The sequence below is a fragment of the Xenopus laevis genome, chromosome 6L (genome assembly GCF_017654675.1).
Source record: "Xenopus laevis strain J_2021 chromosome 6L, Xenopus_laevis_v10.1, whole genome shotgun sequence".
Lineage (NCBI taxonomy): Eukaryota > Metazoa > Chordata > Amphibia > Anura > Pipidae > Xenopus > Xenopus laevis.
The window spans coordinates 1,419,470-1,442,691 of record NC_054381.1 but is presented as its reverse complement, the minus strand read 5'-3'; the positions used below and the strand labels follow the sequence as shown (position 1 = coordinate 1,442,691).

Genomic DNA, 23,222 nt, shown 5'->3' with positions numbered 1-23,222 from the left:
TCTGTTGATTTATTCCACAATCACCTCTCAGTTTCTAATACCCCTATGTCTCCTCACTCCTCTATATATTTGTATAGCTATAAATATCTCTAATATTAGATTTATACAATTAATATATCGATATATTTGAACCTGTCCTTCTTCAACCTTTTTGTTTCTGCTTTAAGCCCACCTTTGCCTATTCCTCCCCACAATGTAAGTACTGTACTATCATGTCTTCTATTTAGGGATGCACCCAATCCAGGAATCAGTTCGGGATTCGGCCTTTTTCAGCAGGATTCTGATTCGGAAGATTCCTTCTGAATCTGAACTTTTATATGCAATTTAGGGACGGGGAGGAAAACTGCATGACTTTTTGTCACAAAACAAAAAAAAGTAAAAAATGTTTTCCCCTTCCCACCCCTAATTTGCATATATATATATAAATAATCTGTGTCAAACGACCGCACTCTGAAGACTGGACTTTGCTTAATATTTGTGGGCGCAGGGTCCAAAAATTCATATAGAGATTTGTTTGCAAGGAGCCGCACACCAATGTTATTTTCATCAAAAATAGTGTTTTATTTAGTACATAGATCCGACGTTTCGGCCCACATTTGGGCCTTTTTCAAGGATAATGGATGTACATCAAAATGGTGCTTTTATACCTCTCCCCATTTGAATCTGGCGCCAAAAGTGACGTCATTAACCTCCCAAAACATTTTTCTCTCACCCATAGTCCTGTAACTTGTATATTCCACGTAATACAGAAAACCGCAAAGGCAACGTTTTCTCACACAGAGACCAGGGCTCTATAAATGCAGTGGTTGTGTTATGTGAAGTATATTATGATATTAGGAAATGACTCCCACCATCCACAAACAGGGAAAAGATATAGAATAAAACATAGGATGACGTGTATCACTACAATGGTGATATATATTATTAAATGTCCCTGTGGATTGATTTATTGTGGAAAACCCATTAGACAATTGAAAGAGCGAATTGGGATTCACAGATGAAGCATCAGAGCAGCATTAGGCCCAAACACAAGTGAAAAAGATAAAAAGGAAAAGAAAGAAGAAATATCTGAGCAGTTAGTTGTGAAACATTGGGCAGAAGCCAGACCCAGCCCTTGTTCCTTCAGATTCCCATAGACCACATACCCATGAGACCAAGGGCTGGTGACTATAATAAGGCTCTGCTGAGAAGAGACGCCTTTTGGATATTCCAATTAGATTGTGTGGCTCCACGTGGGTTAAATGGACAATTGGTGCTAAATTGTTTTCTGTAATAACATCGTACTTTCACGTAACTGGATCAGCGAACAAGAAACGATAAAAAAAAACAAAAGACAGGATTAGATTCAAGGCCAGTTTATTACAAAATTGAGCCACATTATTTCTTATTTACTATGTCGTTTATTTGACACTATGTATATAATTTGTAATCACTTTTACAGATAACAGCACATACTTGACACTTCATGGACAATTCACACAGAGCACCGGTGCCACCTAGTGGTGAGAAATTATATACGTGGAATATACAAATTACTGGACTATGGGTGATAGAAAAATGTTTTGGGAGGTTAATGACGTCACTTTTGGCGCCAGATTCAAATGGGGGAGTGGTATAAAAGCACCATTTTGATTTACATACATTATCCTTGAAAAAGGCCCAAATGTGGGCCGAAACGTCGGATCTATGTACTAAATAAAACACTATTTTTGATGAAAATAACATTGGTGTGCGGATCCTTGCAAACAAATCTCTCTCTCTCACACTCTCTCTCTCTCTCTCTCTCTCTCTCTCTCTCTCTCTCTCTCTCTATATATATATCAATTATCTTCAGACCAGCACTCCCTTTAAAAACTTGGTAATTTTATTTTTTGCATAGTATCAAATACCCGACGTTTCATTCCACATTTAGACCTTTTTCAAGGATGATACAAAACTTTAAAAACTGACATTAAATAACAAAGTGCGGTTTGGGAATAAGAACACTGATGGAGGGATTATAGAGAGGCAAAGTGGGGCCATTGGGGGAATTACACATTGAGCCAATACTGGAGTTGAACCCCATTGTGAAGTCAGAGACACTTTGGAACACATATTCAAACACAAGAGTGATTAGGACCCCGTAAGCATCAAGACTTTCCACCGTCTCCTTAACAACGATATGTTTGAACTTTACTGTGATAGAGAAGAAAAGAAGAGAGGCAATGTGACTATGATGGAGAGAGAAGCAATTAAAACCCTTAAGGACAATAAGGACATTGTTATTCGCAATGCGGATGAGGCTGGTGGGATAGTGATTATGGATTATTCATATTACCATAACGAGTTGCTTTCACATCTATCAGATACTGACAATTATGGCAAATTGTTATTTAATCCTATGGATAAATATAAAGTAGAGCTGTGTAATTTACTGAAAATGGCAAAATTGCAAGGTTGGATTACGTAGAACAAGTATAAGTATTTGATACCAACATTTCCGGTCATACCGGTGATTTATACGCTGCCGAAAGTACACAAAAATAGTGAAAACCCACCGGGTCATCCTATAATATCTTCCCGAGGCTCTCTAAATGAGAATATTGCACATTTTATTGATTATCTAGTGCAACCAGGCATCCAGAAGATCGGGAGCTATTTGCAGGACACTAATGATTTTCTCACAATGATACAGAGTGTGGATTTACCATTAAATGATCTGGTGATGGTTCCATTAGATGTACTAAGCTTGTACACTTGTATAGCGCATAAGGTGGGGGTAACAGCTGTGAGAAATTTGATATTGCGGAACCCCGAGTACGTGGGTCCTCCAACGGAGTTTGCGCTGTCTTTGCTGGAGTTCATCTTATATCGTAATAACTTTAAGTTTGAGAATCAATATTATCTGCACTGGGACCGCTATGGGGTCACGAGTAGCTCCCACATATGCCAATGCGTTCATGTGGGAATCTGAAACCCAACACATTTTTTCACATAATTTGTTTCGGAGATATGGCGCTTTTTACAGGCGCTATATCGACGATATTTTCTTTTTATGGTTGGGGCCCATTGGAGAACTAATTGAATTTGTGGAGCAATTAAATCAATTGGATAGTCCAGTAAAACTTAAGATGAGTTTCAGCAAGGACAGCGAAAATTTCTTGGACGTGACTAGTGATGGGCGAATTTGTGCCGTTCCGCTTCGCCGAATAATTCGTGAATTTTGTGCAAAAAATTCGCGAAACAGCGCTGGCGTCTCGTTTTTGACACCGGCGCCCGTTTTTGCTGCAAATTTTCACGGGTGTTTCGCAAGTTTATTCGCTGGTGTCTCGTTTTTGACGGTGGCGCACATTTTCGACACCGGCGTCTGTTTTTTCGGAAAAATTTTTTTTGACGCAAATTTTTGCCACGAATTTTCACGGGTGTTTCGTGAATTTATTCGCTGGCGATGAATCGTGCAAATTCGCCACGAATTCGGCAAATAAATTCGCCCATCACTAGACGTGACAGTATACAAAAATGGAGGGAGGTTACAGACGTATATTTACCAAGTCGACTGATAGGAACAAGTCACAAATGTTACGGGCGGCCAGAATTGACAGTGAGATCTCCAAGAGGAGACTGGATTTAAAGGTTATGAGTGAGAAATTTGCTCAAAGAGGCTACTCGAGACAATGGATAACATATGGAAATGGGCAGAGAGTTTAAATCGTGAGGAATTGTTGCAGGTGGGAGACACAACCAACAAACCAGATAAACGGCGACCGAAAGGTGAGATTTACTACACCAGCCAATACAGTTTAAGAAGTTCTGAGGTAAAACAGATGAAACACTGGGATGTAGTAGATACGGATGAGCAGCTGAGAGGGAGAGTGAGTAAGAGATCTAGATTTAGTTACTCACGCTCAAGGAACTTGAAGGAGCAATTGAGTCCTTAGATCTGAGGGACAAGTCTGACAAGAGACATGACAGGTCAGAGCTAGTGATACATCCAGGAGAACACAAGTGTAAAGGTTGTGTGATGTGTGACACACTGATTTTAGGAACCCACTTCACACACCCCCACATGGGTAAAAAATATGCAGTGAGGCAGCGAATGACCTGCGAAACCACAATGGTGGCGTATATTATAAAATGTCCTTGGGGATTGATCTATTGTGGCAAAACAATAAGACCAGTAAAAGAAAGGATTGGCATGCACAGGTCAAGCATAAGGGCAGCCTTAGATCCGAATAGGATGAAAAATAGAAGCAAAAGTGATGGGAAACAAGACATAGCCCAGCAGCCAGTGGCTAAGCATTGGGCCGAGGCCAAACATGATGCCTCTTCATTCAGATGTATTGAGTATGTTAGAGCTCACCCAAGGGGAGGAAATATAGAGAAAATGTTATTGAAGAGGGAGGTGTTCTGGATTTATGAGTTGAATTGTATGATGCCTTATGGTATGAAAGGACAAGTTAACTTAAGTTGAATTTCTCCTGGAAGCAGATTAGGGTTAGCAGACAATTTGTTCCATTTTACCTCAGTAGTTGTTACAGTGTATTAATTAAGATTTTTAGTAATAGTTACTGTTTCGTTTTTTGTCTTTTGTTTCCTTTTAGGATTTGTTACACTTCGATTATATGGACACTGGAATGGGAACCTTTTTGAAACACACTGGTGACATCTTGTGGATGTTTTTAAGTATTACAAGTTGATCTTTTAAATTATAACACAGACACGGTGTATTCAAGAATATTAAATATTTATTAAAAGTATTTATATTTTTTATGGAAATACATAGATGTATATTTATGCACTGTTGATATGTACATGATGGACATGAAATTGTTAATTTTAATATATATGGATATTCGCTATATGTCATAGGCACTTAATTGAAACACATGATTCACACTGAAATGCTAATTGAATGAGGGCACTGATTGGTTTGAGATGAAGCACTTTGTTATTTAATGTGAGTTTTTAAAGTTTTGTATCATCCTTGAAAAAGGTCCAAATGTGGCCCGAAACGTCGGGTATTCGATACTATGCAACAATAACATTACCAAGGGAGTGCTGGTCTGAAGATAATTGATACATACACAATTACCTTGCACCCCGCCATTAACAGCAGCTTTGGAGTGTGAATACTCATTGGAAAGTATATGTATGTATATAACCAGGAGTGAGTGTGAGTGTAGGACTGGCCAGAACAGGGGTGAGTGTGAGTGTAGAACTGGCCAGACCATTTTGAGTGTGAGTGTAGGACTGGCCAGACTAGGGGTGGTTGAACAGAGTCTGGTAAATATGAGATCCAGAGCATTACCATTGGAGTGAGAGGGGGAGTCTGAGCACAAAGATAAGTCTAGGGAGGAGGTTAGTGAAAGAAGTTTAGAGACAGAAGAGTTGTTAATGTTGTTAACGGGTATATTAAAGTCACCTAATATGATGGATGGGATGTTAGATGAAAGAAAGTAAGGAAGCCAAGCAGCAAAGTTGTCCAGAAATTGTGCAGTTGCTCCTGGTGGTGGATATATAAGAGCAATGCAGAGTGAAACAGGAGAAAAGAGCCTAATGCAGTGAGACTCAAATGAGGAGAATGATAGAGAGGGAACAGGTGGAAGAACTAAGAAGAAGTAGAGCGGGGAGAGAGAAGCAAACGTACCCCACCTCCAGGTCTGTTAGCAGGTGTGGGAGTATGAGTAAGTATGAGTAAGTATGAGTAAGTGTGAGTAAGTATGAGTAAGTATGAGTAAGTGTGAGTAAGTATGAGTAAGTGTGAGTAAGTGTGAGTAAGTATGAGTAAGTATGAGTAAGGTGTAGCCCCCATAGGACAGGGCAGCAGGTGAGGCAGTGTCAGTAGGAGAGAGACAGGTGTCAGTAAGTGCGAGTAGTTAAAGGAATTGGCAATGAAATGGTCGTGTATAGCGGTGAGTTTGTTGCAGACAGATCTGACATTCCAGAGAGCACAGGAAAGATTAACTGGGTTTTTGGGTATAGGAGTAAGAGTTCTGTACTGTTGGAATTTGCTCCGGAGAGAAGGAGCTCGTGGCCGTGATATAACTGGGATGGGGTAAGGGCCAGGGTTTGGGGAAATGTCCCCAGCTGCCAGCAATAGAAAGGAAAGAAAGACTAAGTGAGAGTGGGATTTATAAGTCCTTAGTTTGTATGAGAAAGAGGAGTTTTGTGGAATAACTAAACAGAGAACTTTATATACTTCATGTGTGGAGAGGGAAGGAGAGGAGAGAGGCTGAGATTTGTATAGAACTGGGATTTGATGGAGGAGGGAGTGAAAATGTTTTATGAAACATGAGAGTGAAAGGAGGAGAAATACAGGATAAAGTATGTTTGGAGTAAGAAGTAACAAACTGGCAGGTACAAACAAATCTGTTTTCTTCTTATCCCAGATGGTTCAAAGATAGAAGATAGTCGGTTCCTTTTGCCGTGTCAATGTCTTGTCCAACTGCCGTGTTTAACTGTAATTTCTAAGCACTTGTGAAACTTTAGCACTTAGCAAATGTTACCACTAGTACCATGCCCCAGACACGAGTGCCATCCCCAATACTGGGCCTGAATTTATATGTAGCTGATTGGGAAAACCAGAGCCTAATTAATCAATAAATCAATTAAACAGCTAGCAAAGGGCAGAGATTTACAGACACCAGAACCAGGTTTGGGGCTATAAAAATATCTCTTGTTCATGGAGGAGTGGACACAGATGTGAGCTTTAGATATTTATCAAAGAACTAAAGTAGAATAGGCCAGAATAAGGAGTTGCAATAGATATATAGCAGTATATGGATATGGCAGTATGTGGATAAGCAGAATTACCTTTAGAAATGAGAAGAGATAGGAGTTAGTTCCATGGAACTGCCGTGTTTAACTGCCATTTCTAAGCACTTGTGAAATATTAGCACTTAAGAAATGTTAGCACTCGTGCCATGCCCCATACTCCCCAAAACATAAGGAAATAACCAAACTGATGCTAAGGAGGCCCTGAGTGATAAGACCAGCATCACATCCATCCAACAGGGGAGCTGATAAATGTATATCTCCTGAAAAAGGTAGATAAAGGCACAAGAATATGAACAACCTGCCCTAGGACATAGTAAGCGATTAACAACAAGAGCTACAAAACCAACCACTAAATTACAGAGAGGAACAAACATTACAGATTAAGAATAACCAGATTCTGTTTAAAAGGTTCCCTCAGTGACTAGAGGAATACCTGCAATATGGCAATATGATATAAAACCCCACTTGGCAAAGAACAAAAATCCTGCAACTTTTAAAACAAAAAGCTCCCCAGGACATAATTAGAATTATGGCAATGGCCAATTTAGAACTAAAACAGCAGACGGGAAAATAAAAAGTGAAGAGGGAGATCTTACCTCCCTGTCTGGTAGGACAAAAAATTACTGGTGAGGAGGAAGTCATGTGATCTTATAGGTCATGATTTATTTTGATTGGCTGTGTTATAGGTCCTACTTCCAGGTCTGGGAGGGGCAATGCCCATGTGTACTGACATGTTGGGACTAAAAGAAATATTGTTTTTTTCTGGACAACCCCAGTTTTCAAAATATGCTAGAATTTTAATGTAATTCTACTTCTGTAAAAAAATATAGGCTTCTAAATGTCTTATAAACTGAAAAAATCATGTTTCACATAGTACAATTACCATTTCTAGGTGAAGGTGGGGGACTTAGCAGTCCTGGGGGGGGGGGTCTTTAGCAGAGCTGGAGCTCAAGATTGCAGAGCAGGAGGGCCCACATGCAGAGCCTGACAGGAAGTGTGTGGTCCTACAATGATCGTGTTGCAGGACCTGTATGGCAGCTCCCGTGGCTCATTGCCTAGGGGTTGGGGGCTTAAAGGATTCGCTGTACAGCAGCGCTAGTGCTACAAGGAAGCTCTTAACTACTAAGCACATAGGTACTAATTGCTTCAAAGTCAGAGCATTATTGTGCCAGTACATAGTACCTACGTGCTTGGGGGTTAAAGGAAGGTAATACATTAGTAGCTTAAGGCATAAAATATCTCAATGTCCTGAATATATTGTTAATGGGTTGAGTGCAGAGGATTTCTTGTATTTGTCTGTGGTTACAGTGTAGGCCACAGAAGTCTGAGATAAATACTAAATCATTTGCTGGTCTCTTCCCCAGGGAGATGTATTCTCTCTCTCACACACACACACACACACACACTCATACACACACACACTCACGCATGCACATACACATATATACACACACACACACACACACACACACACACACATACACATATATACACACACACACACACACACACACACACATACACACACACACACACATACACACACACACACACACACACACACATACACACACACACACACACACACACACACACACACACACACACACACACACATACACATATATACACACACACACACACACACACACACACACACACACACATACACACACACACACACATACACACACACACACATACACACACACACACACACTCCTCATAAACACAACATTATACACTATACATTGATTCTACAGATTATTTGCTGCAGACTATTAATGACACATGTGACTACTTGTACTTTGTAGATAATTTATAACATGATTCCACACAATAAACATATTTTGTTATTGCCTTGGTGAGTGGTATTTGACCATAGAGCTTACACACATTTTATAGAGATACTGTAGAATTAATATTACAATTACACAGATCTACCAAGACTGAATTTAATGACAGAATGTAACACAGCAATACAATTAATGGCACAGAGCACAAGTATTTCGGCTTCTTCTTATTCCCAGTCTGGTGCTGCTGGATGTGACATGTCCTTACCTGGGGGTAAAGTCTCCCCTGGAATTAAACAACTCTCCTAAGATTCAGTGGGCTTTTTTATTATTGTTCCAGACACAAATGTAATAATAATAATAATAATAATAACACTAAAAGGGGAAAAATCGAATATTTTGTAGAGCAGCTCACAACACATCCAGGCCTGAAACCAGTGCTCATCTCTATTCAGACTGAATACCATAGAGTTTTCTTCTGCAACCCCTCAATGTCTTATTGACTGACTGACTTCTGCACCCCAACATCTGGGAACCTATCAGTGTTGAGGGGATTAGTGAAACAAAAATGTCAGATATTCATTAGGCTAATTCTATAGCCCCATGTGACCCATAATTACGTCTATACCTTTCATGTGTTATTATAGGGCTACTTCACCTTTTAATGAAGAGTTAGTTGATGACAGTAAAGATGCTCCTTTAAAAGAGAATCATTGAAATGAGGGCTCATTAAATACTGGACCCAGATGTACTTTGTGGATGCAGGGCCCCTCTTTGTGGTACATGAATGTATTGGTCATGTATATGGTCACCCATGGGACACACACACTCATGGCAGATATAAGTTGCACTTCCCATCATGCAATTTGCTCTCATGGACAGTTATTGGGGTGCACATTAGGGAATAAAAATAGAATTTTCTTCCACTGATGAATGAGCCCTTTCATATTTCCTCCCTATTAAACATGGATTTATCTGTTTGGGTAAAATAAGATTTAAACCCTAAAGAGGCGCCTCTGGAATCCTATCAATGGGTCAAACATGGGGGCTCAGCCCTAGCACAGTCCTATTTATATTATATTTACCCTGTGTTTTCCTGTATTTATAAAGCTGGAAATGATTCATACAAAGAGAAATAGATATACATTTTGTTACATTTAGAGGCACATTTATCAAAGGTTGAATTTCTAATTCATGTGAGTTTTTTTAAAACTCCCATGAACTCAAAATTCAACCAATCGAAATTTATTATAAAAATTAAAAAAATTTAAACTCAGGTGAATAGAATCAAATTCGATTCAAGTTTTTTTCTCAGAAAGAAACTTGAATTTCAGGAAGGCTGCAAACAACTCCAAATTGATCCCTGGACATCTCCCATTGAATTAAACAGCAATTTGGCAGGTTTTAGGTGGCAAATAGTCGAATTCGAGTTCATTCACCCACACAACAACAATCTGTCAGATTTCTCTTTATTCCTCCCCAAGATCCATTACTTTCTAATGATTCTCACCCAAGTACCTTCCCCCCATGTCCAGAATGCAACATGAAGGGGCTCAGTGAATGTGGCAGTGAAGGTGTGTAAGTGTCTGATTGGCTCACTCAGCTCATAAAAGGACAGACGTCCGGCCTCATAGTCCAATGAGATCCTGATTCTCCTGCAGGAAGGGACGTGGGGTAACTGTGTCCATTTACTGTCATGTCCCACTGAATAGAAATCATCATCATCATCATCCCACCTGTACAAACACCAGGACTTGTTATTATCCCCAATCCAGGACTGATCCCCTCTCCTCTCTATACTGGGATAGGCCACCCCTACCCCCCAGTCCCCTGATTCACTGACCTCCACTTCCCAGTAATGTCGCCCTGAGGGGAAACTCCTGCTGCTTAAAGTCTGAGGCCAATCCTGAAATCTCTCTGGGGATTGTGGGTAATGTAGTTTTGTTAGTGAGTAGGAAGCAGATTTCCTGTCCCCTGATACAGATACACGATTATGAGCCGTGTTTATATCCAGTAACAGGTCTGTAGCCTCCTGCCCATAGATCAGTGTCCTTATACCCAGCACAGTATGAGCCAATCCAGGGGCCATTATCCCATCTGTGCCCCCCTCATTATGTGCCCCCTCAGCCCCACACAGTGCAGCTCCATGTGATTCCTGTGCCAGTAAGGAACACAATGTATCACACATGTTACACATCTCCTCCATGTCAGGGATCTGCCCGACCAACTCTTCCCTCTCTGTCTCCCCCTTGTGGATTATTTGAGACACAACATCCTCCTCCTGCATCTGACTCTCTGGGTCCAACTTCTTTCTCTCCACTGTCAGTACTTCTGCTCCTTTTTCTCTGTCTCTAATGAATCTCACCCAACCCCCCCCTACCCAGAATGCAACATGAAGGGGCTCAGTGAATGTGGCAGTGAAGGTGTGTAAGTGTCTGATTGGCTCACTCAGCTCATAAAAGGACAGACATCCGGCCTCATAGTCCAATGAGATCCTGATTCTCCTGCAGGAAGAGACGTGGGGTAACTCTGTCCATTTACTGTCATGTCTCACTAAATATGTATTATTATTCCATCTGTACAAACACCAGGACTTGTCATTCTCCCCAATCCAGGACTGACCCCCTCTCCTCTCTATACTGGGATAGGCCACCCCTACCCCCCACACCCCTGATTTACTGACCTCCACTTCCCAGTAATGTCGCCCTGAGGGGAAACTCCTGCTGCTTAAAGCCTGAGCATAATTCTGAAATCTCTCTGGGGATTGTGGGTAATGTAGTTCTGTTAGTGAGTAGGAAGCAGATTTCCTGTCCCCTGATACAGATACACGATTATGAGCCGTGTTTATATCCAGTAACAGGTCTGTAGCCTCCTGCCCATAGATCAGTGTCCTTAAACCCAGCACAATATGAGCCAATCCAGGGGCCATTATCCCATCTGTGCCCCCCTCATTATGTGCCCCCTCAGCCCCACACAGTGCAGCTCCATGTGATTCCTGTGCCAGTAAGGAACACAATGTATCACACATGTTACACATCTCCTCAGTCTTATTGATCTTCTGTTCCAGTTGGTGGATCTTTATCTCCTGTTGATGTTCCTGGGATTGTCTCCTGCCCTCCTGCCCCCTCTGGGCATTTTCATCCATCTCCCTCTCTGGTGGCAGCTCCTCAGTCTCAGTTTTTAGGTTGGTTTTGCTTCTAAATCTCTAATGGATCCGTTTCTGGCTCCACCCCTCCTGTATAATTTCCTATAGTTTGTGTTTAGATGGGACAGTACAAATTTCTTGGCCAAATGGGGGTGGAGTTACTTAGAAATGGGAGGGATTGGGTCCATGTATGGGTGTGTCCACTTGTATAAAATATGGGGTTAAACCTGACTTTGCTCCAGTGTTTGTGGCCCATTTCTGGGATGGGTCAGTGCAGAATATTTCTCTGTTTTTGTTGATTCTTCAGTTCCACTCGGCACCTACAGGGGGAGACACAAACAAATGAGAATCAATACTTATTTGCTGATGAAATAGAAACAACCCCACACATAAGGTAGGTACCAGCGTTGCACAATAGATTGATGTAGAAACACAATAAGATTTATATCCTGCAGGGACTGTGCAGTCTGATCCAGGAAATTTATTATTAATAATAACCCCAAATCCTTGTAATTATTTCTGTGCCCAATAAACTCTGAGCATGAGGGTTCCTAGTATTATACCCTGTACTGTTCATTAATATGAGACTTAGCTTTGTATTTCCATTTCAATAAACAGAATTCTCAGGTATAATCCCAATTTTTGAATGTCTGTCCCTGAGAATATTGGTCTGGTGAAATTCCCAAGCTTATTAAAGGGACAGTATCCCCCCCTTGTGCAACATGAGTGCAATGCAAATGGACCATATCACTCCTTTGTGTTTGGACTTGTGTGATAGATAATTAAATTCCCAAAATAAACCCCCTCCCTTTACCCTTTATTGTAACTCTAACCAGAGCTCATTGTGCAGGGGGATCAGCTGTGTACTGGGAATATAATTGGCATCTACCTAAAATTGTGTTTTCATCACAAACCCTATTCATTACACTCATGTTGCACAAGGGAGATCGAGGCAGAGGGAGATTTTTTTGTTTGGGGAGGCTAAAGTTCTCAATATATAGTCTGAATTAAAAGCAGTGTTAGATGTAGCACATCCAACTATACACCCTGTGACTACAGTGGGGAACATGCAGAAATGCAGGTGGGAGTGATTTTTCCAGAACATAACTTCTGATTTATCAGCAATGGAATAGCTGTACCTCTGGTAAGTACTTACTGAGCTCTCACTGACAGACAGACAGACAGCTAGTATATTGTCTCATCTCCAGCACATTAAACTGTAATAGACAGGGCCGGGCACAGGCGCCCAAGGCAAGTCGGCGGACGCGGCGCGGGCTTAGCCCAAGTGCGCATGCGCAAGAAAAGCGGTAGTTTTTACTTCTTTTGCACTTCTGCGCATGCACAAATTGCCGAGAAATACATTCGCAGGAGCGCAAGAAGACGTAAAAACCACAAAGAGTCGGGCACCGGACTGGGGGTAGGCGACAGAGGAGGTGTGTGCCTGGCACCCCCCAAGCTTAGCGCCCTAGGCACATGCCTACTCTGCCTACCCCTAGTTCTGGCCTTGGTAATAGAAATTGGCATCATCACCAAATTATACAATGAGAGTGTTTGATTCTACACTCCAAGAACTCCAAGAACATTATATGAAATGAAGGGAAGTGGCTACTGACACCCCAAATACATTATATACAGTGGGAGACTGTGCTGACACCCCAACATTATATGCAGTCACATAGCAACACAGTCATTTTGGTTGAAAAAGTTGCATGTCCATCAAGGTCAACTTTTTGACTTAAACTAAACGTGTTCAACTGCCAGTTGAGCCAAGGATACAACTAGATGCAGTGGATACTTACACAAAAACATGTATGGGGTTAATTACTAAACGCTAAGACTTTTTGGGGCAAAACTCAAATTTTTCTTTTTATTTGTTTTAAAAATGCTAATGTTTTTAGATTTATTAAATCCCGATGCAGCAAAAAGCCAGAATCTCAGACCTGTCGAGGTTGTGTATAAGTTAAAGGGGTTGTTCAAAATTCATATAACATTCAAAAATGTAAAAGTTTATGTAAAAATAACAAGGTTTGCCATATAATTGTTAAACAAAACATGTGCAGTTGATGAGATATTCACCTCAGTTGGATCCCTTTGCAGATGGGGTCCTTTCATCATGGGCCCCCTGTTGGGGGGGTCACTGACCCCCAAAAACTCTACAGTGACTTTTGTACTTCCTTATTTTACATCACACACACTCCTGGCAGAAGCAGGAAGTGCACAAGTGCAGCAGTTTCTGAAGCTTAACTGTGATTGGCTGATTCTCCTGTCAGTCTGCTTCTCATCACTAGTAAGTGTGGTTGATTTGCATACACACTGCTCTGTAGGGAGGGGCTGGGCCAGTGTGTGAGGAGAGGAGGAGCTCTGTGTGTGTGTTGGGAGGAGAGTGTGTCATATTCACAGGGGGAAGAGGAGGGTGTGGGGGGCACAGGCTTGTGTGGGGTCGGAGGAGGGAGGAGGAGCTGCTGTGTGAAGGGACAAGTGATCTGTGACTGATCCACATGGAGGGAGGAGGAGGAGGGGCTCATGGAGTGTCTGTGTGTGAGGGAAGGGAAAGTCAGTGCTGGCTGGAAGGTCTGTCACTTGTGGGGACGTGTGAGGAGGGAGAACTCGGTCTTTTCTGTGTGTGTGTGTGTGTGTGTGTGTGTGTGTGTGTGTGACTGTGTGTGACTGTGTGTGTGTGTGTGTGTGTGTGTGACTGTGTTATAATGGGGTTTGTGAGGAGAAAATGTCATGTTAGTACTTGGGGAGGGCTGGTGAATAGTCTCATGAGGAGGGAGAGATCAGTCACTATCAGACAGGGCTCAGCTGACATTTCTCACTGTTTGGGGGGTAAGTTGTAAGTGGTCAGACTCCATTTTCTAGAGGGGAATAAGTGTTGAGAGGGTGAGTTCATCTTGTTATGGAGTGTGACTTTCACATGATACTGAAAATGGTAAATGTTCTGCACAACAAGCTGTAGAAATAAATGAGCAATACAAGCACATCCCTCAGCTGAGTGATCTTATTGTGTCTGTATTCTACACTCACTCACTCTGCACTTTAACTTTCCAACACACAACTCTGTGTCACACACATTACATTGTAGCAGGATTTACTGAAGTGAGAGGATTTCTTTTATTAATTACTATGTAATCATGATGTAAAAACCAGACAGCCCTGGGATTTATTATTAACCCCCAACTCCTGTGTACCTGTGTCACTGAAGGGAAATATAGATATAGATTTGTTTGATTAGAGAATTGGAAAGGACTTTGCAGTGGTATTTTTCACATACAGTAAGGGATGTCTGATAATTGTACAAATATGAGGATATAAAGTAATAATATTAAAAGGCAATAGCAGAAGAACTGCCTGTTGGACAATAGTGAATGTTGTGAGTTTGTCAGATTTAATAGACAGATAATGGCCTGTGTTTGTCCCAGGGGAACTCCCTTTGTTTGTACCAGAGAATCCCACTTATATACACACAATGCTGCTAGTACTTCATCTGACATGTTTTCAGTAAGAAATCACTCCCCATAGCCTGTGATATTTTTTTTCCTTTTAATAAAATTACTATTTAATCTCATTTATACACAAATGACACACAATACCAGCTACAGGGATTTTTTTATGGTTTTGAAAAGTAGGGTATTATTAGATATTACATATCAGCCAAAAGCAGAATTCCCAGAGTACTGGCACACATGGCCATTTGTTGTGGTACAAGCTACTGTGTTATTACTACAGGTTTGGGACCTGTTATCCAGAATGCTTGGGACCTGTGCCTTTCTGGATAATGGATCTTTCCATAATTTGGATCTTCATACCTTAAGTCTACTAGAAAATCATATAAACATTAAATAAACCCAATAGACTGGTTTTGCTTCCAATAAGGATTAATTATATCTTAGTTGGGATCAAGTACAAGCGACTGTTTTATTATTAAAGAGAAAAATGAAACCATTTTTAAAATGGAGTCTATGGGAGATGAAGTGGAACAAGGTAAAGCTGAGCAGACTCTTTCTTTCCTTCAGGTGGCCTGGTGCACAATGTAAGAGGTTACGGCAACCCCCAAATGGACAACAGTATAGAAATACACTGGTACTCAAGGCAATTGAAATGCAGGGTTACCCCTTGCTTGATAAAGGGGCTCACCCCGAAACGTTGCATGTTCACACTAAATAAATAGCAAGGGGTAACCCTGCATTTCAATTGCCTCGAGTGCAAGTGTATTTCTATACTGTTGTCAATGGGAGATGGCCATTGCATAATTCAGAGCTTTCTGGATAACAGGTTTCCAGATAATGGATCCCATATCTGTACAGAGAAAAAGGAAATCAGGAAAAAGGAAACTGTGAGAGACAGTCTTTCTGTGATTCAGATCTTTCTGGATAATGGGTTTCTGGATTATGCATCCCATACCTGTAGTTCATGTTTACTATGGGCAAGAAATCTCATGAAAATGCTTTCTCCTTGCCAAAACATCATAGCGGTGATCCAGCTTAATATGAGGAAAAGAAGGCAAAGTTACTGGGATTCATTTGGATTGATGTATAATGGATTTTAGGCACGTGGAAGCATTTTGTCAGGATAGATTTACTACAGGCAACAAATCTCTGTGTGTTTGGACTATACTATAATATATACCAAACTAAATATATGACTAATTAGAAAACATTCACTCCTAGGGCTCATACACAGGGGGATTATTTGTGCATTTGATGTGCAGGTTTGAGTGTTTCATTAAGATGCCACAGGCTGCAATTTCTTTCCCAAACTGACACAGACGCATGTAAGATCTGAATGCAGCTGCAACATTCTGTGTTTGGCACTTACATGTATATGAGTGAGTGGGGTTATGTATATGAGTGAGTGGGATTATGTATATGAGTGAGTGGGATTATGTATATGAGTGAGTAGGATTATGTATATGAGTGAGTGGGATTATGTATATGAGTGAGTGGGATTATGTATATGAGTGAGTGGGATTATGTATATGAGTGAGTGGGATTATGTATATGAGTGAGTGGGATTATGTATATGAGTGAGTGGGGTTACATGTAGGACTGAGTGGGATTACACATACTTCCTAATAAAGTTACATAATAAAACTTCTGAGCAAGGACATCAGGCTGGATATACAAATATAAATGATGATGTAGCTGATACAAAATGGCCGCCTGGTTGAAGCAGATCTTGTATTCAGGAAAACACTACAGTGCGGCTAACGGAGGGGAAAAATAAAATGATGCATTTTGTGTGGGGAATATGTGCCCAATTTAATAACATGTTAAGGGTTTATAGAGTTTACATGTCCATTAATGAAAATGCTTATTTGCATAGTAAAAATGTGTTAGATTTGGGATATGCTGCTCTTTTTACCTATGTGAGACACAAGTAATACACACAAGATGGCAGCCAATGCAAGGGAGAAATGAACCAATGGCCTTTGAATGTATGTGACTGCTTACAAGTGCACAAGCAACCAATGAATTACAAGGGGAGGGCAGTATCAATGTCCAATAAGAAGCAAGTAAGGGCAAAGCCTGAGAGTGATGATGTCATCACATAGGAAGTGCAGGTGTAAAACAGGCCACTCCCATCCTTCAGAAAACTGATCAGAGAGAAGGAGAAGGACAGATGTAAATGGTATATAAACAGGCTTTTACATTGACCTTTTTACTTTTTTTGATGGCAAATGGGTTTTCTAACACAATGAGAGCATTTTTAGTGGTTTAGACATTGAAGGTGAACAACCCCTTTAATGGGAGAGGTCTCTATCCTATTTTGGAGTTTCTGTGGTCTGCACTGGAATTAGCCTAAAATTCCAACCATTTTGGGAGAAAATCTGAAAAATGCAGGCTTTTCGGGAAAACCCCACAAAAAATCATATATCATTTTAAAAAAGAGATAAATTCAGATTTTAGCAAATAACCCCCTGAATCTGTGTTTCTAGTGATGAACTGCAATCAGTCACGAAGTTAAGGAGTAAATCGCACACCCACACTTGGCCTCTCCATTAACCACAACAGGTTTAGGAGTATGGCATCTCCACCAGTCAATGAAGAGAAGTGACTCCAGCACACGTAGCTGCTCAAGGGATTTAACCCGTGTTTAATGTCAAGCCAACAAGTACAATGTTTTGGGGGTGTCACAACGTGATGAAGGGGTAATGCCCCGAAACATTGTACTTGTTGGCTTGACATTAAACACAGGTTAAATCCCTTGAGCAGCTACGTGTGCTGGAGTCACTTCTCTGTATCTACTGATACTGGCAAATTATAAAGGCATCACCCTCCTCTCAATCTGTGGTAGAACCAGAGCTTCAATAAAAGAAGTTTTTGTCCTTACTGGTATGTGCTGCTCCTCTCATTATTATATCTCTGTCCCTCCGAGGATTCTCCACTGCTTCAATATTATCTGATTATTTCCATTGATTCCACTGCTCACTGATGGGCTCAAGTCCTGATCCACTTCTGGGTCACTCCAGCATATTGTTAGTGCCACCCTGGGAGCGGCCGCTGAAGGAAATGTTGAGAACATGACTGTTAATTTTGGGTCAGAAGATCTATGTCTGCTCTGAAGGTCTCTGCTCTGCAAAGATAAGGCCATGTGCAAAATTCCTATGAGGATCATCATGTGCCTCCCTTGCTTGAGTCTGACAGTGCAGTTACTCTGGTGAGAAGTTCTTTTATAACCCCACCAAGTAATGAAGTGACAACATAATGGGACCAGTAGTCCCAACAAATATCTCTGTGAGGTACACAACATACATCTTTACCCTGTCCTCACCACCTCACACTTCTTTATGGTGGGCAGCCAAGTTAAAGGAGCAGAGTGGGTTGAGGAGGGGAATACGACACATCAGATCTCATGGTCCAAGTCTTCCATAGTTGTAGGCTTTGCTGTGTGGTCATTGTGCCACTATACATACAAAACTCTTCTATGGCTGTTTGGTATATGCAGTAGGTGGAGTAACCTTCTTGCCCCATGAAGCAATATCTCCCTCAATTCAGGGGCTTATGGATGATATGGATTTTCCCAACAGTAAATTTACACACATTAGCTGAACTTTTGCTAATCCATAGTAATGATTCCCTGGAGGCTCCGTCACTGTCCTCCACCCCATATTAACAGTGTATATATGAATTTGGGAATCAAGTACTGAAGGCAGAATAACTGCAATTACATTTTTATTGTGCGTCCACACGACATGTTTCGGGCACCAAGGCTCTTTTTCAAGTGTGTTAAAACAGAAACAGTGTATAACAAACATATTAATAGAACCACACTAACAACTCCATCCACCAGATGCCAAGTGAGGTCATGTTTGCAGCAAACTGGAAAATGAGGTTGAATGTTGATAAATGCAGGTTATGCACTTTGGCAAAAATAATATAAATGCAAGTTCTACACTAAATGGCGATGTGTTGGGAGTTTCCTTCAATGAGAAGGATCTTGGGGTCTTTGTAGATAACAAGTTGTCTAATTCTGGGCAGTGTCATTCTGTGGCTACTAAAGCAAATAAAGTTCTTGTATAAAAAAGGGCATTAACTCAAGGGATGAAAACATAATTGTGTCTCTTTATAGGTCCCTGGTGAGGCCTCATCTGGAGTATGGGGGCAGTTTTGGACTCCAGTCCTTAAGAGGGATATAAATGAGCTGGAGAGAGTGCAGAGACTAAGTGCAACTAAACTGGTTAGAGGGAGGGAAGAGTTAAATTATGAGGGGAGACTGACAAGGTTGGGGTTGTTTTCTCTGGGGGAAAAAAGGCGCTTGTGAGGGGACATGATTAGACTTTACAAGTACATTAGAGGACATTATAGACAAATAGCAGGGGACCTTTTTACCCATAAAGAGAATCACGTACCAGAGGCCTCCCCTTCAGACTAGAGGAAAAGAAGTTTCATTTAAAGGAACAGAGTAGGGGGTTCATCACAGTGAGGACAGTGAGGTTGGGGAATGCACTGCCGGGTGATGATTCAGTTAATGACTATAAGAGGGACTTGGATGATTTCTTGGACAGACATAATACAAAGGCTATTGTGATACTAAACTCTATAGTTAGTATAGATATGGGTATATATCATTTATGTGACAGTAGGGAGGGGTGTGTGTATGGGGCTGGGTTTTCATTTGGAGGGGTTGGACTTGATGGCTTTTTTCAACCCAATTTAACCATGTAACTATGTAACTTTAAAAATGGCTAATAAGAACTACTTAATCTTTGCATAAATAATCGACACTTCATTAAAGGGAATGTTCACCTTCCAATGCTTTTATCAGTTTGTTTCTGAGATAAATCACCAGAAATAAAGATTTTTTCCAATGACTTTCTATTTTCTATTAATGATGTTTTTTTAATATTGAAGTGTAAAGTTTCATATTTTTCCTTCTTATGTGTTTGTGAAGCAGCTGTGGGAAGGGGGTCAGCGACCCTGTAACTAATCCATGAGTTGGTTCATGTGTTTGTCCCTGCTGAGCAGAATCCCTGAGTGACATTAAAGGCAGCTGTTAGAATTGATACAATAGTTACACTTATATTTCCCATAGATCCTACTGAGAAATGGACCAACTAATGGGTCAGGCAATTGGAACAGAATCTGCCGCACTCACACTCACACTCACACTCACACTACAATTTATACTTCCCTTTTAACAAGGTACAAAAGCTTCAGAACATAAGGTGCCCCTTGTACATGAAACACCAAAAAAACGAACCCAGTGCATTCAAATACTGTTCCTTCTCTGTAAACAAAAGACAACTGAGAAACACACATCGTCTATTGGAGATCCAGACTGGTTTTCCACCCAGCACATGAGTAACAGATTATGTTAGTTACGTTTGTGGAATTGAGGAGTTTTTATGATTCACATTTATGTCCCTTCCCACAATCCAACTCCAAGTCATTATCTTCTCTCAGTCTGACAAATCTATTGGGAAAAGCTCAGGGCCAGTCACACTCTTCCTCTTACAGTCCCACTACCTGTATCCCAGCAGCCTCTCTGTCCAGCCCCACTACCTGTATCCCAGCAGCCTCTCTGTCCAGCCCCACTACCTGTATCCCAGCAGCCTCTCTGTCCAGCCCCACTACCTGTATCCCAGCAGCCTCTCTGTCCAGCCCCACTACCTGTATCCCAGCAGCCTCTCTGTCCAGCCCCACTACCTGTATCCCAGCAGCCTCTCTGCCCAGCCCCATTACCTGTATCCCAGCAGCCTCTCTGCCCAGCCCCATTACCTGTATCCCAGCAGCCTCTCTGTCCAGCCCCACTACCTGTATCCCAGCAGCCTCTCTGTCCAGCCCCACTACCTGTATCCCAGCAGCCTCTCTGCCCAGCCCCATTACCTGTATCCCAGCAGCCTCTCTGCCCAGCCCCATTACCTGTATCCCAGCAGCCTCTCTGTCCAGCCCCACTACCTGTATCCCAGCAGCCTCTCTGTCCAGCCCCACTACCTGTATCCCAGCAGCCTCTCTGTCCAGCCTCACTACCTGTATCCCAGCAGCCTCTCTGTCCAGCCCCACTACCTGTATCCCAGCAGCCTCTCTGTCCAGCCTCACTACCTGTATCCCAGCAGCCTCTCTGTCCAGCCCCACTACCTGTATCCCAGCAGCCTCTCTGTCCATGTCCTGCCAATCATCTGGCCCTTGGTTCTACCCTCCCAGCCAACAACATAACCCAGTTAATAAGTGCAGGGGAAGGAATGAGTAGGACGGGTACTTACATTGTAGTTGGTTCTGTCCCAGTTGCTGGTACTGACTTGGTTCTTATCTCAGCTGCTCAGACTGTTACTAATGGGAGTGACACTGAGCTGCTGAGACCTGGGACCCACCCAGTGAGCACAGAAGGGAGTAACTGATAGTGACGAGCAAAACAAACAGGCCCAGGAGAAGCTGAAAGTAACATCAGTTTTCTGTGACTCCAGATTAGTGGCCCAGTCACATCCATGTCACCCAAAAACTTGATCCAACTCTAAGGGGTTATTTTACTAAATTCGCCAGTGACGGCTTCTGAGCCAACGCAACACTTTGCCAGGCGTAAATTCGGTCAGACAACAATAATTTACTAGAATGTGAAGTTGCGTCCAGGGTGGTGAGCGCTGGCGAATTTTCTCTAGTGACTTCGGCAATAAAAGCGAAGACGCTCTAGCGTTCAATTCTCTCGTTCTTCTCTCAGGTTCATTTACATACGGCGGGAAATGATAGAGTTGAATGGACGTATATGTTGCAGCAAATACATTACACAAGTCCAGGGAACCTTAATAAAGTCAATAGAGTTGATTATTATTATTGTCCTACTCATGAGCCCACTGTATAGTTACTGCTCCAGAAAAACACACAGTTTTGCGGACTGTCACTCCGAAAAAAGGGAAAGACGCCAGCGTTTTATTGGGACTTAGAAAATGTTTCCACTAAAATTATATTGTAAGTAAGAGAAGAATGAGGAAGATGAAGAAGATCTACGCACTCCAATGCACTTCTCCTGGTCTGAGGTGGTGAAGGTAAGTCTGGCGAAAGAGGTGACGTTCATCTTAGTGAATTTGCGCAGTTACGTCCATTCGCCAGAGCGAAAATTCACCTGGTGTTAGAGTGCGAATGATTGCTAGCGTCTGTCTCTTTCACTAGTGAAGTTACGCCTGCGACTGTCAGTAAATCAGCGATGTGCTAAAAAAACGGTAATGCTGGCGAATTGTCTCCAGTGTTAGTCACTTCACCCTTTAGTAAATCTGCCCCATAGACTTATATTAGAGGTTTCACAGAGGAGAGCAGCTCTGTGACTTCTGTTCTGTCTTAGATTAACCCTCTCAGGGAACATAATTGTCCATTTTTGTGGGGAGAGTATTTCCTGTATTGCAGCCCGTGTCATGAATCTACTTCCTTTCTGGGAAACAGCTGCACTTCTGTCTTGCTTTATGGCTTTTATACAGATCAAGTGTGGAGGAGGGCTCACAAGCAGCTTCCACAAGGGTCCGACTAACCTGAGGGTCGGACAGGTAAAATGTGCAGTGAAAAGAGGCCAGAGGGTTCAACAAAGTCAGGAATAGCCGGGTCAAACAACAGAAGATCAAACACAACACTGGGTCTTTTTAGAAGTAACAAAACATACTGACGCACTCATGTGTAGTGATGGGCGAATTCCCGAATTTCGTGCAAAATTCACAAAATGGCGAAAAATTCACGAAACTGCGCCGGCATCTCGTTTTTGACGCCGGCGCCAGTTTTTTACGCCGGCGTCCATTTTTTCGGATATGGGTTTTTTTTGACGCCGGCGAATTTTTGCCACAAATTTTCGTGGGTGTTTCGCGAATTTATTCGCTGGCGGCGAATTACGCGAATAAATTCGCCCATCACTACTCACGTGTACCCGCCAATGCCTGTGACCAACTACTTGCCTGCAGGATCGTGTGGAACGGTGGGTCCCATCACCACAGAGGTGAGTGGACTTACACTTGCTTTATGGCAAAAGTTACTGAGATTAGAGTAAGAGATATCAGTGCAATAAACTTACTGGAATGTGGAGTAAAATGTTTATTTGTGCCTGTCATC

At 41.8% G+C, this 23,222-nt stretch overlaps 1 long non-coding RNA gene across 1 annotated transcript; it reads right to left on the bottom strand.

Moving 5' to 3' along the window:
• Nucleotides 1–11,361: 11,361 nt before the first annotated feature.
• On the bottom strand, nt 11,362–21,505 carry LOC121394516. Its single transcript, XR_005961734.1, has 3 exons — nt 21,401–21,505; nt 18,028–18,197; nt 11,362–12,014 (listed from the first exon to the last, which is right to left on the bottom strand). It is a non-coding gene; the product is annotated as an uncharacterized LOC121394516 (long non-coding RNA).
• Nucleotides 21,506–23,222: the final 1,717 nt, after the last annotated feature.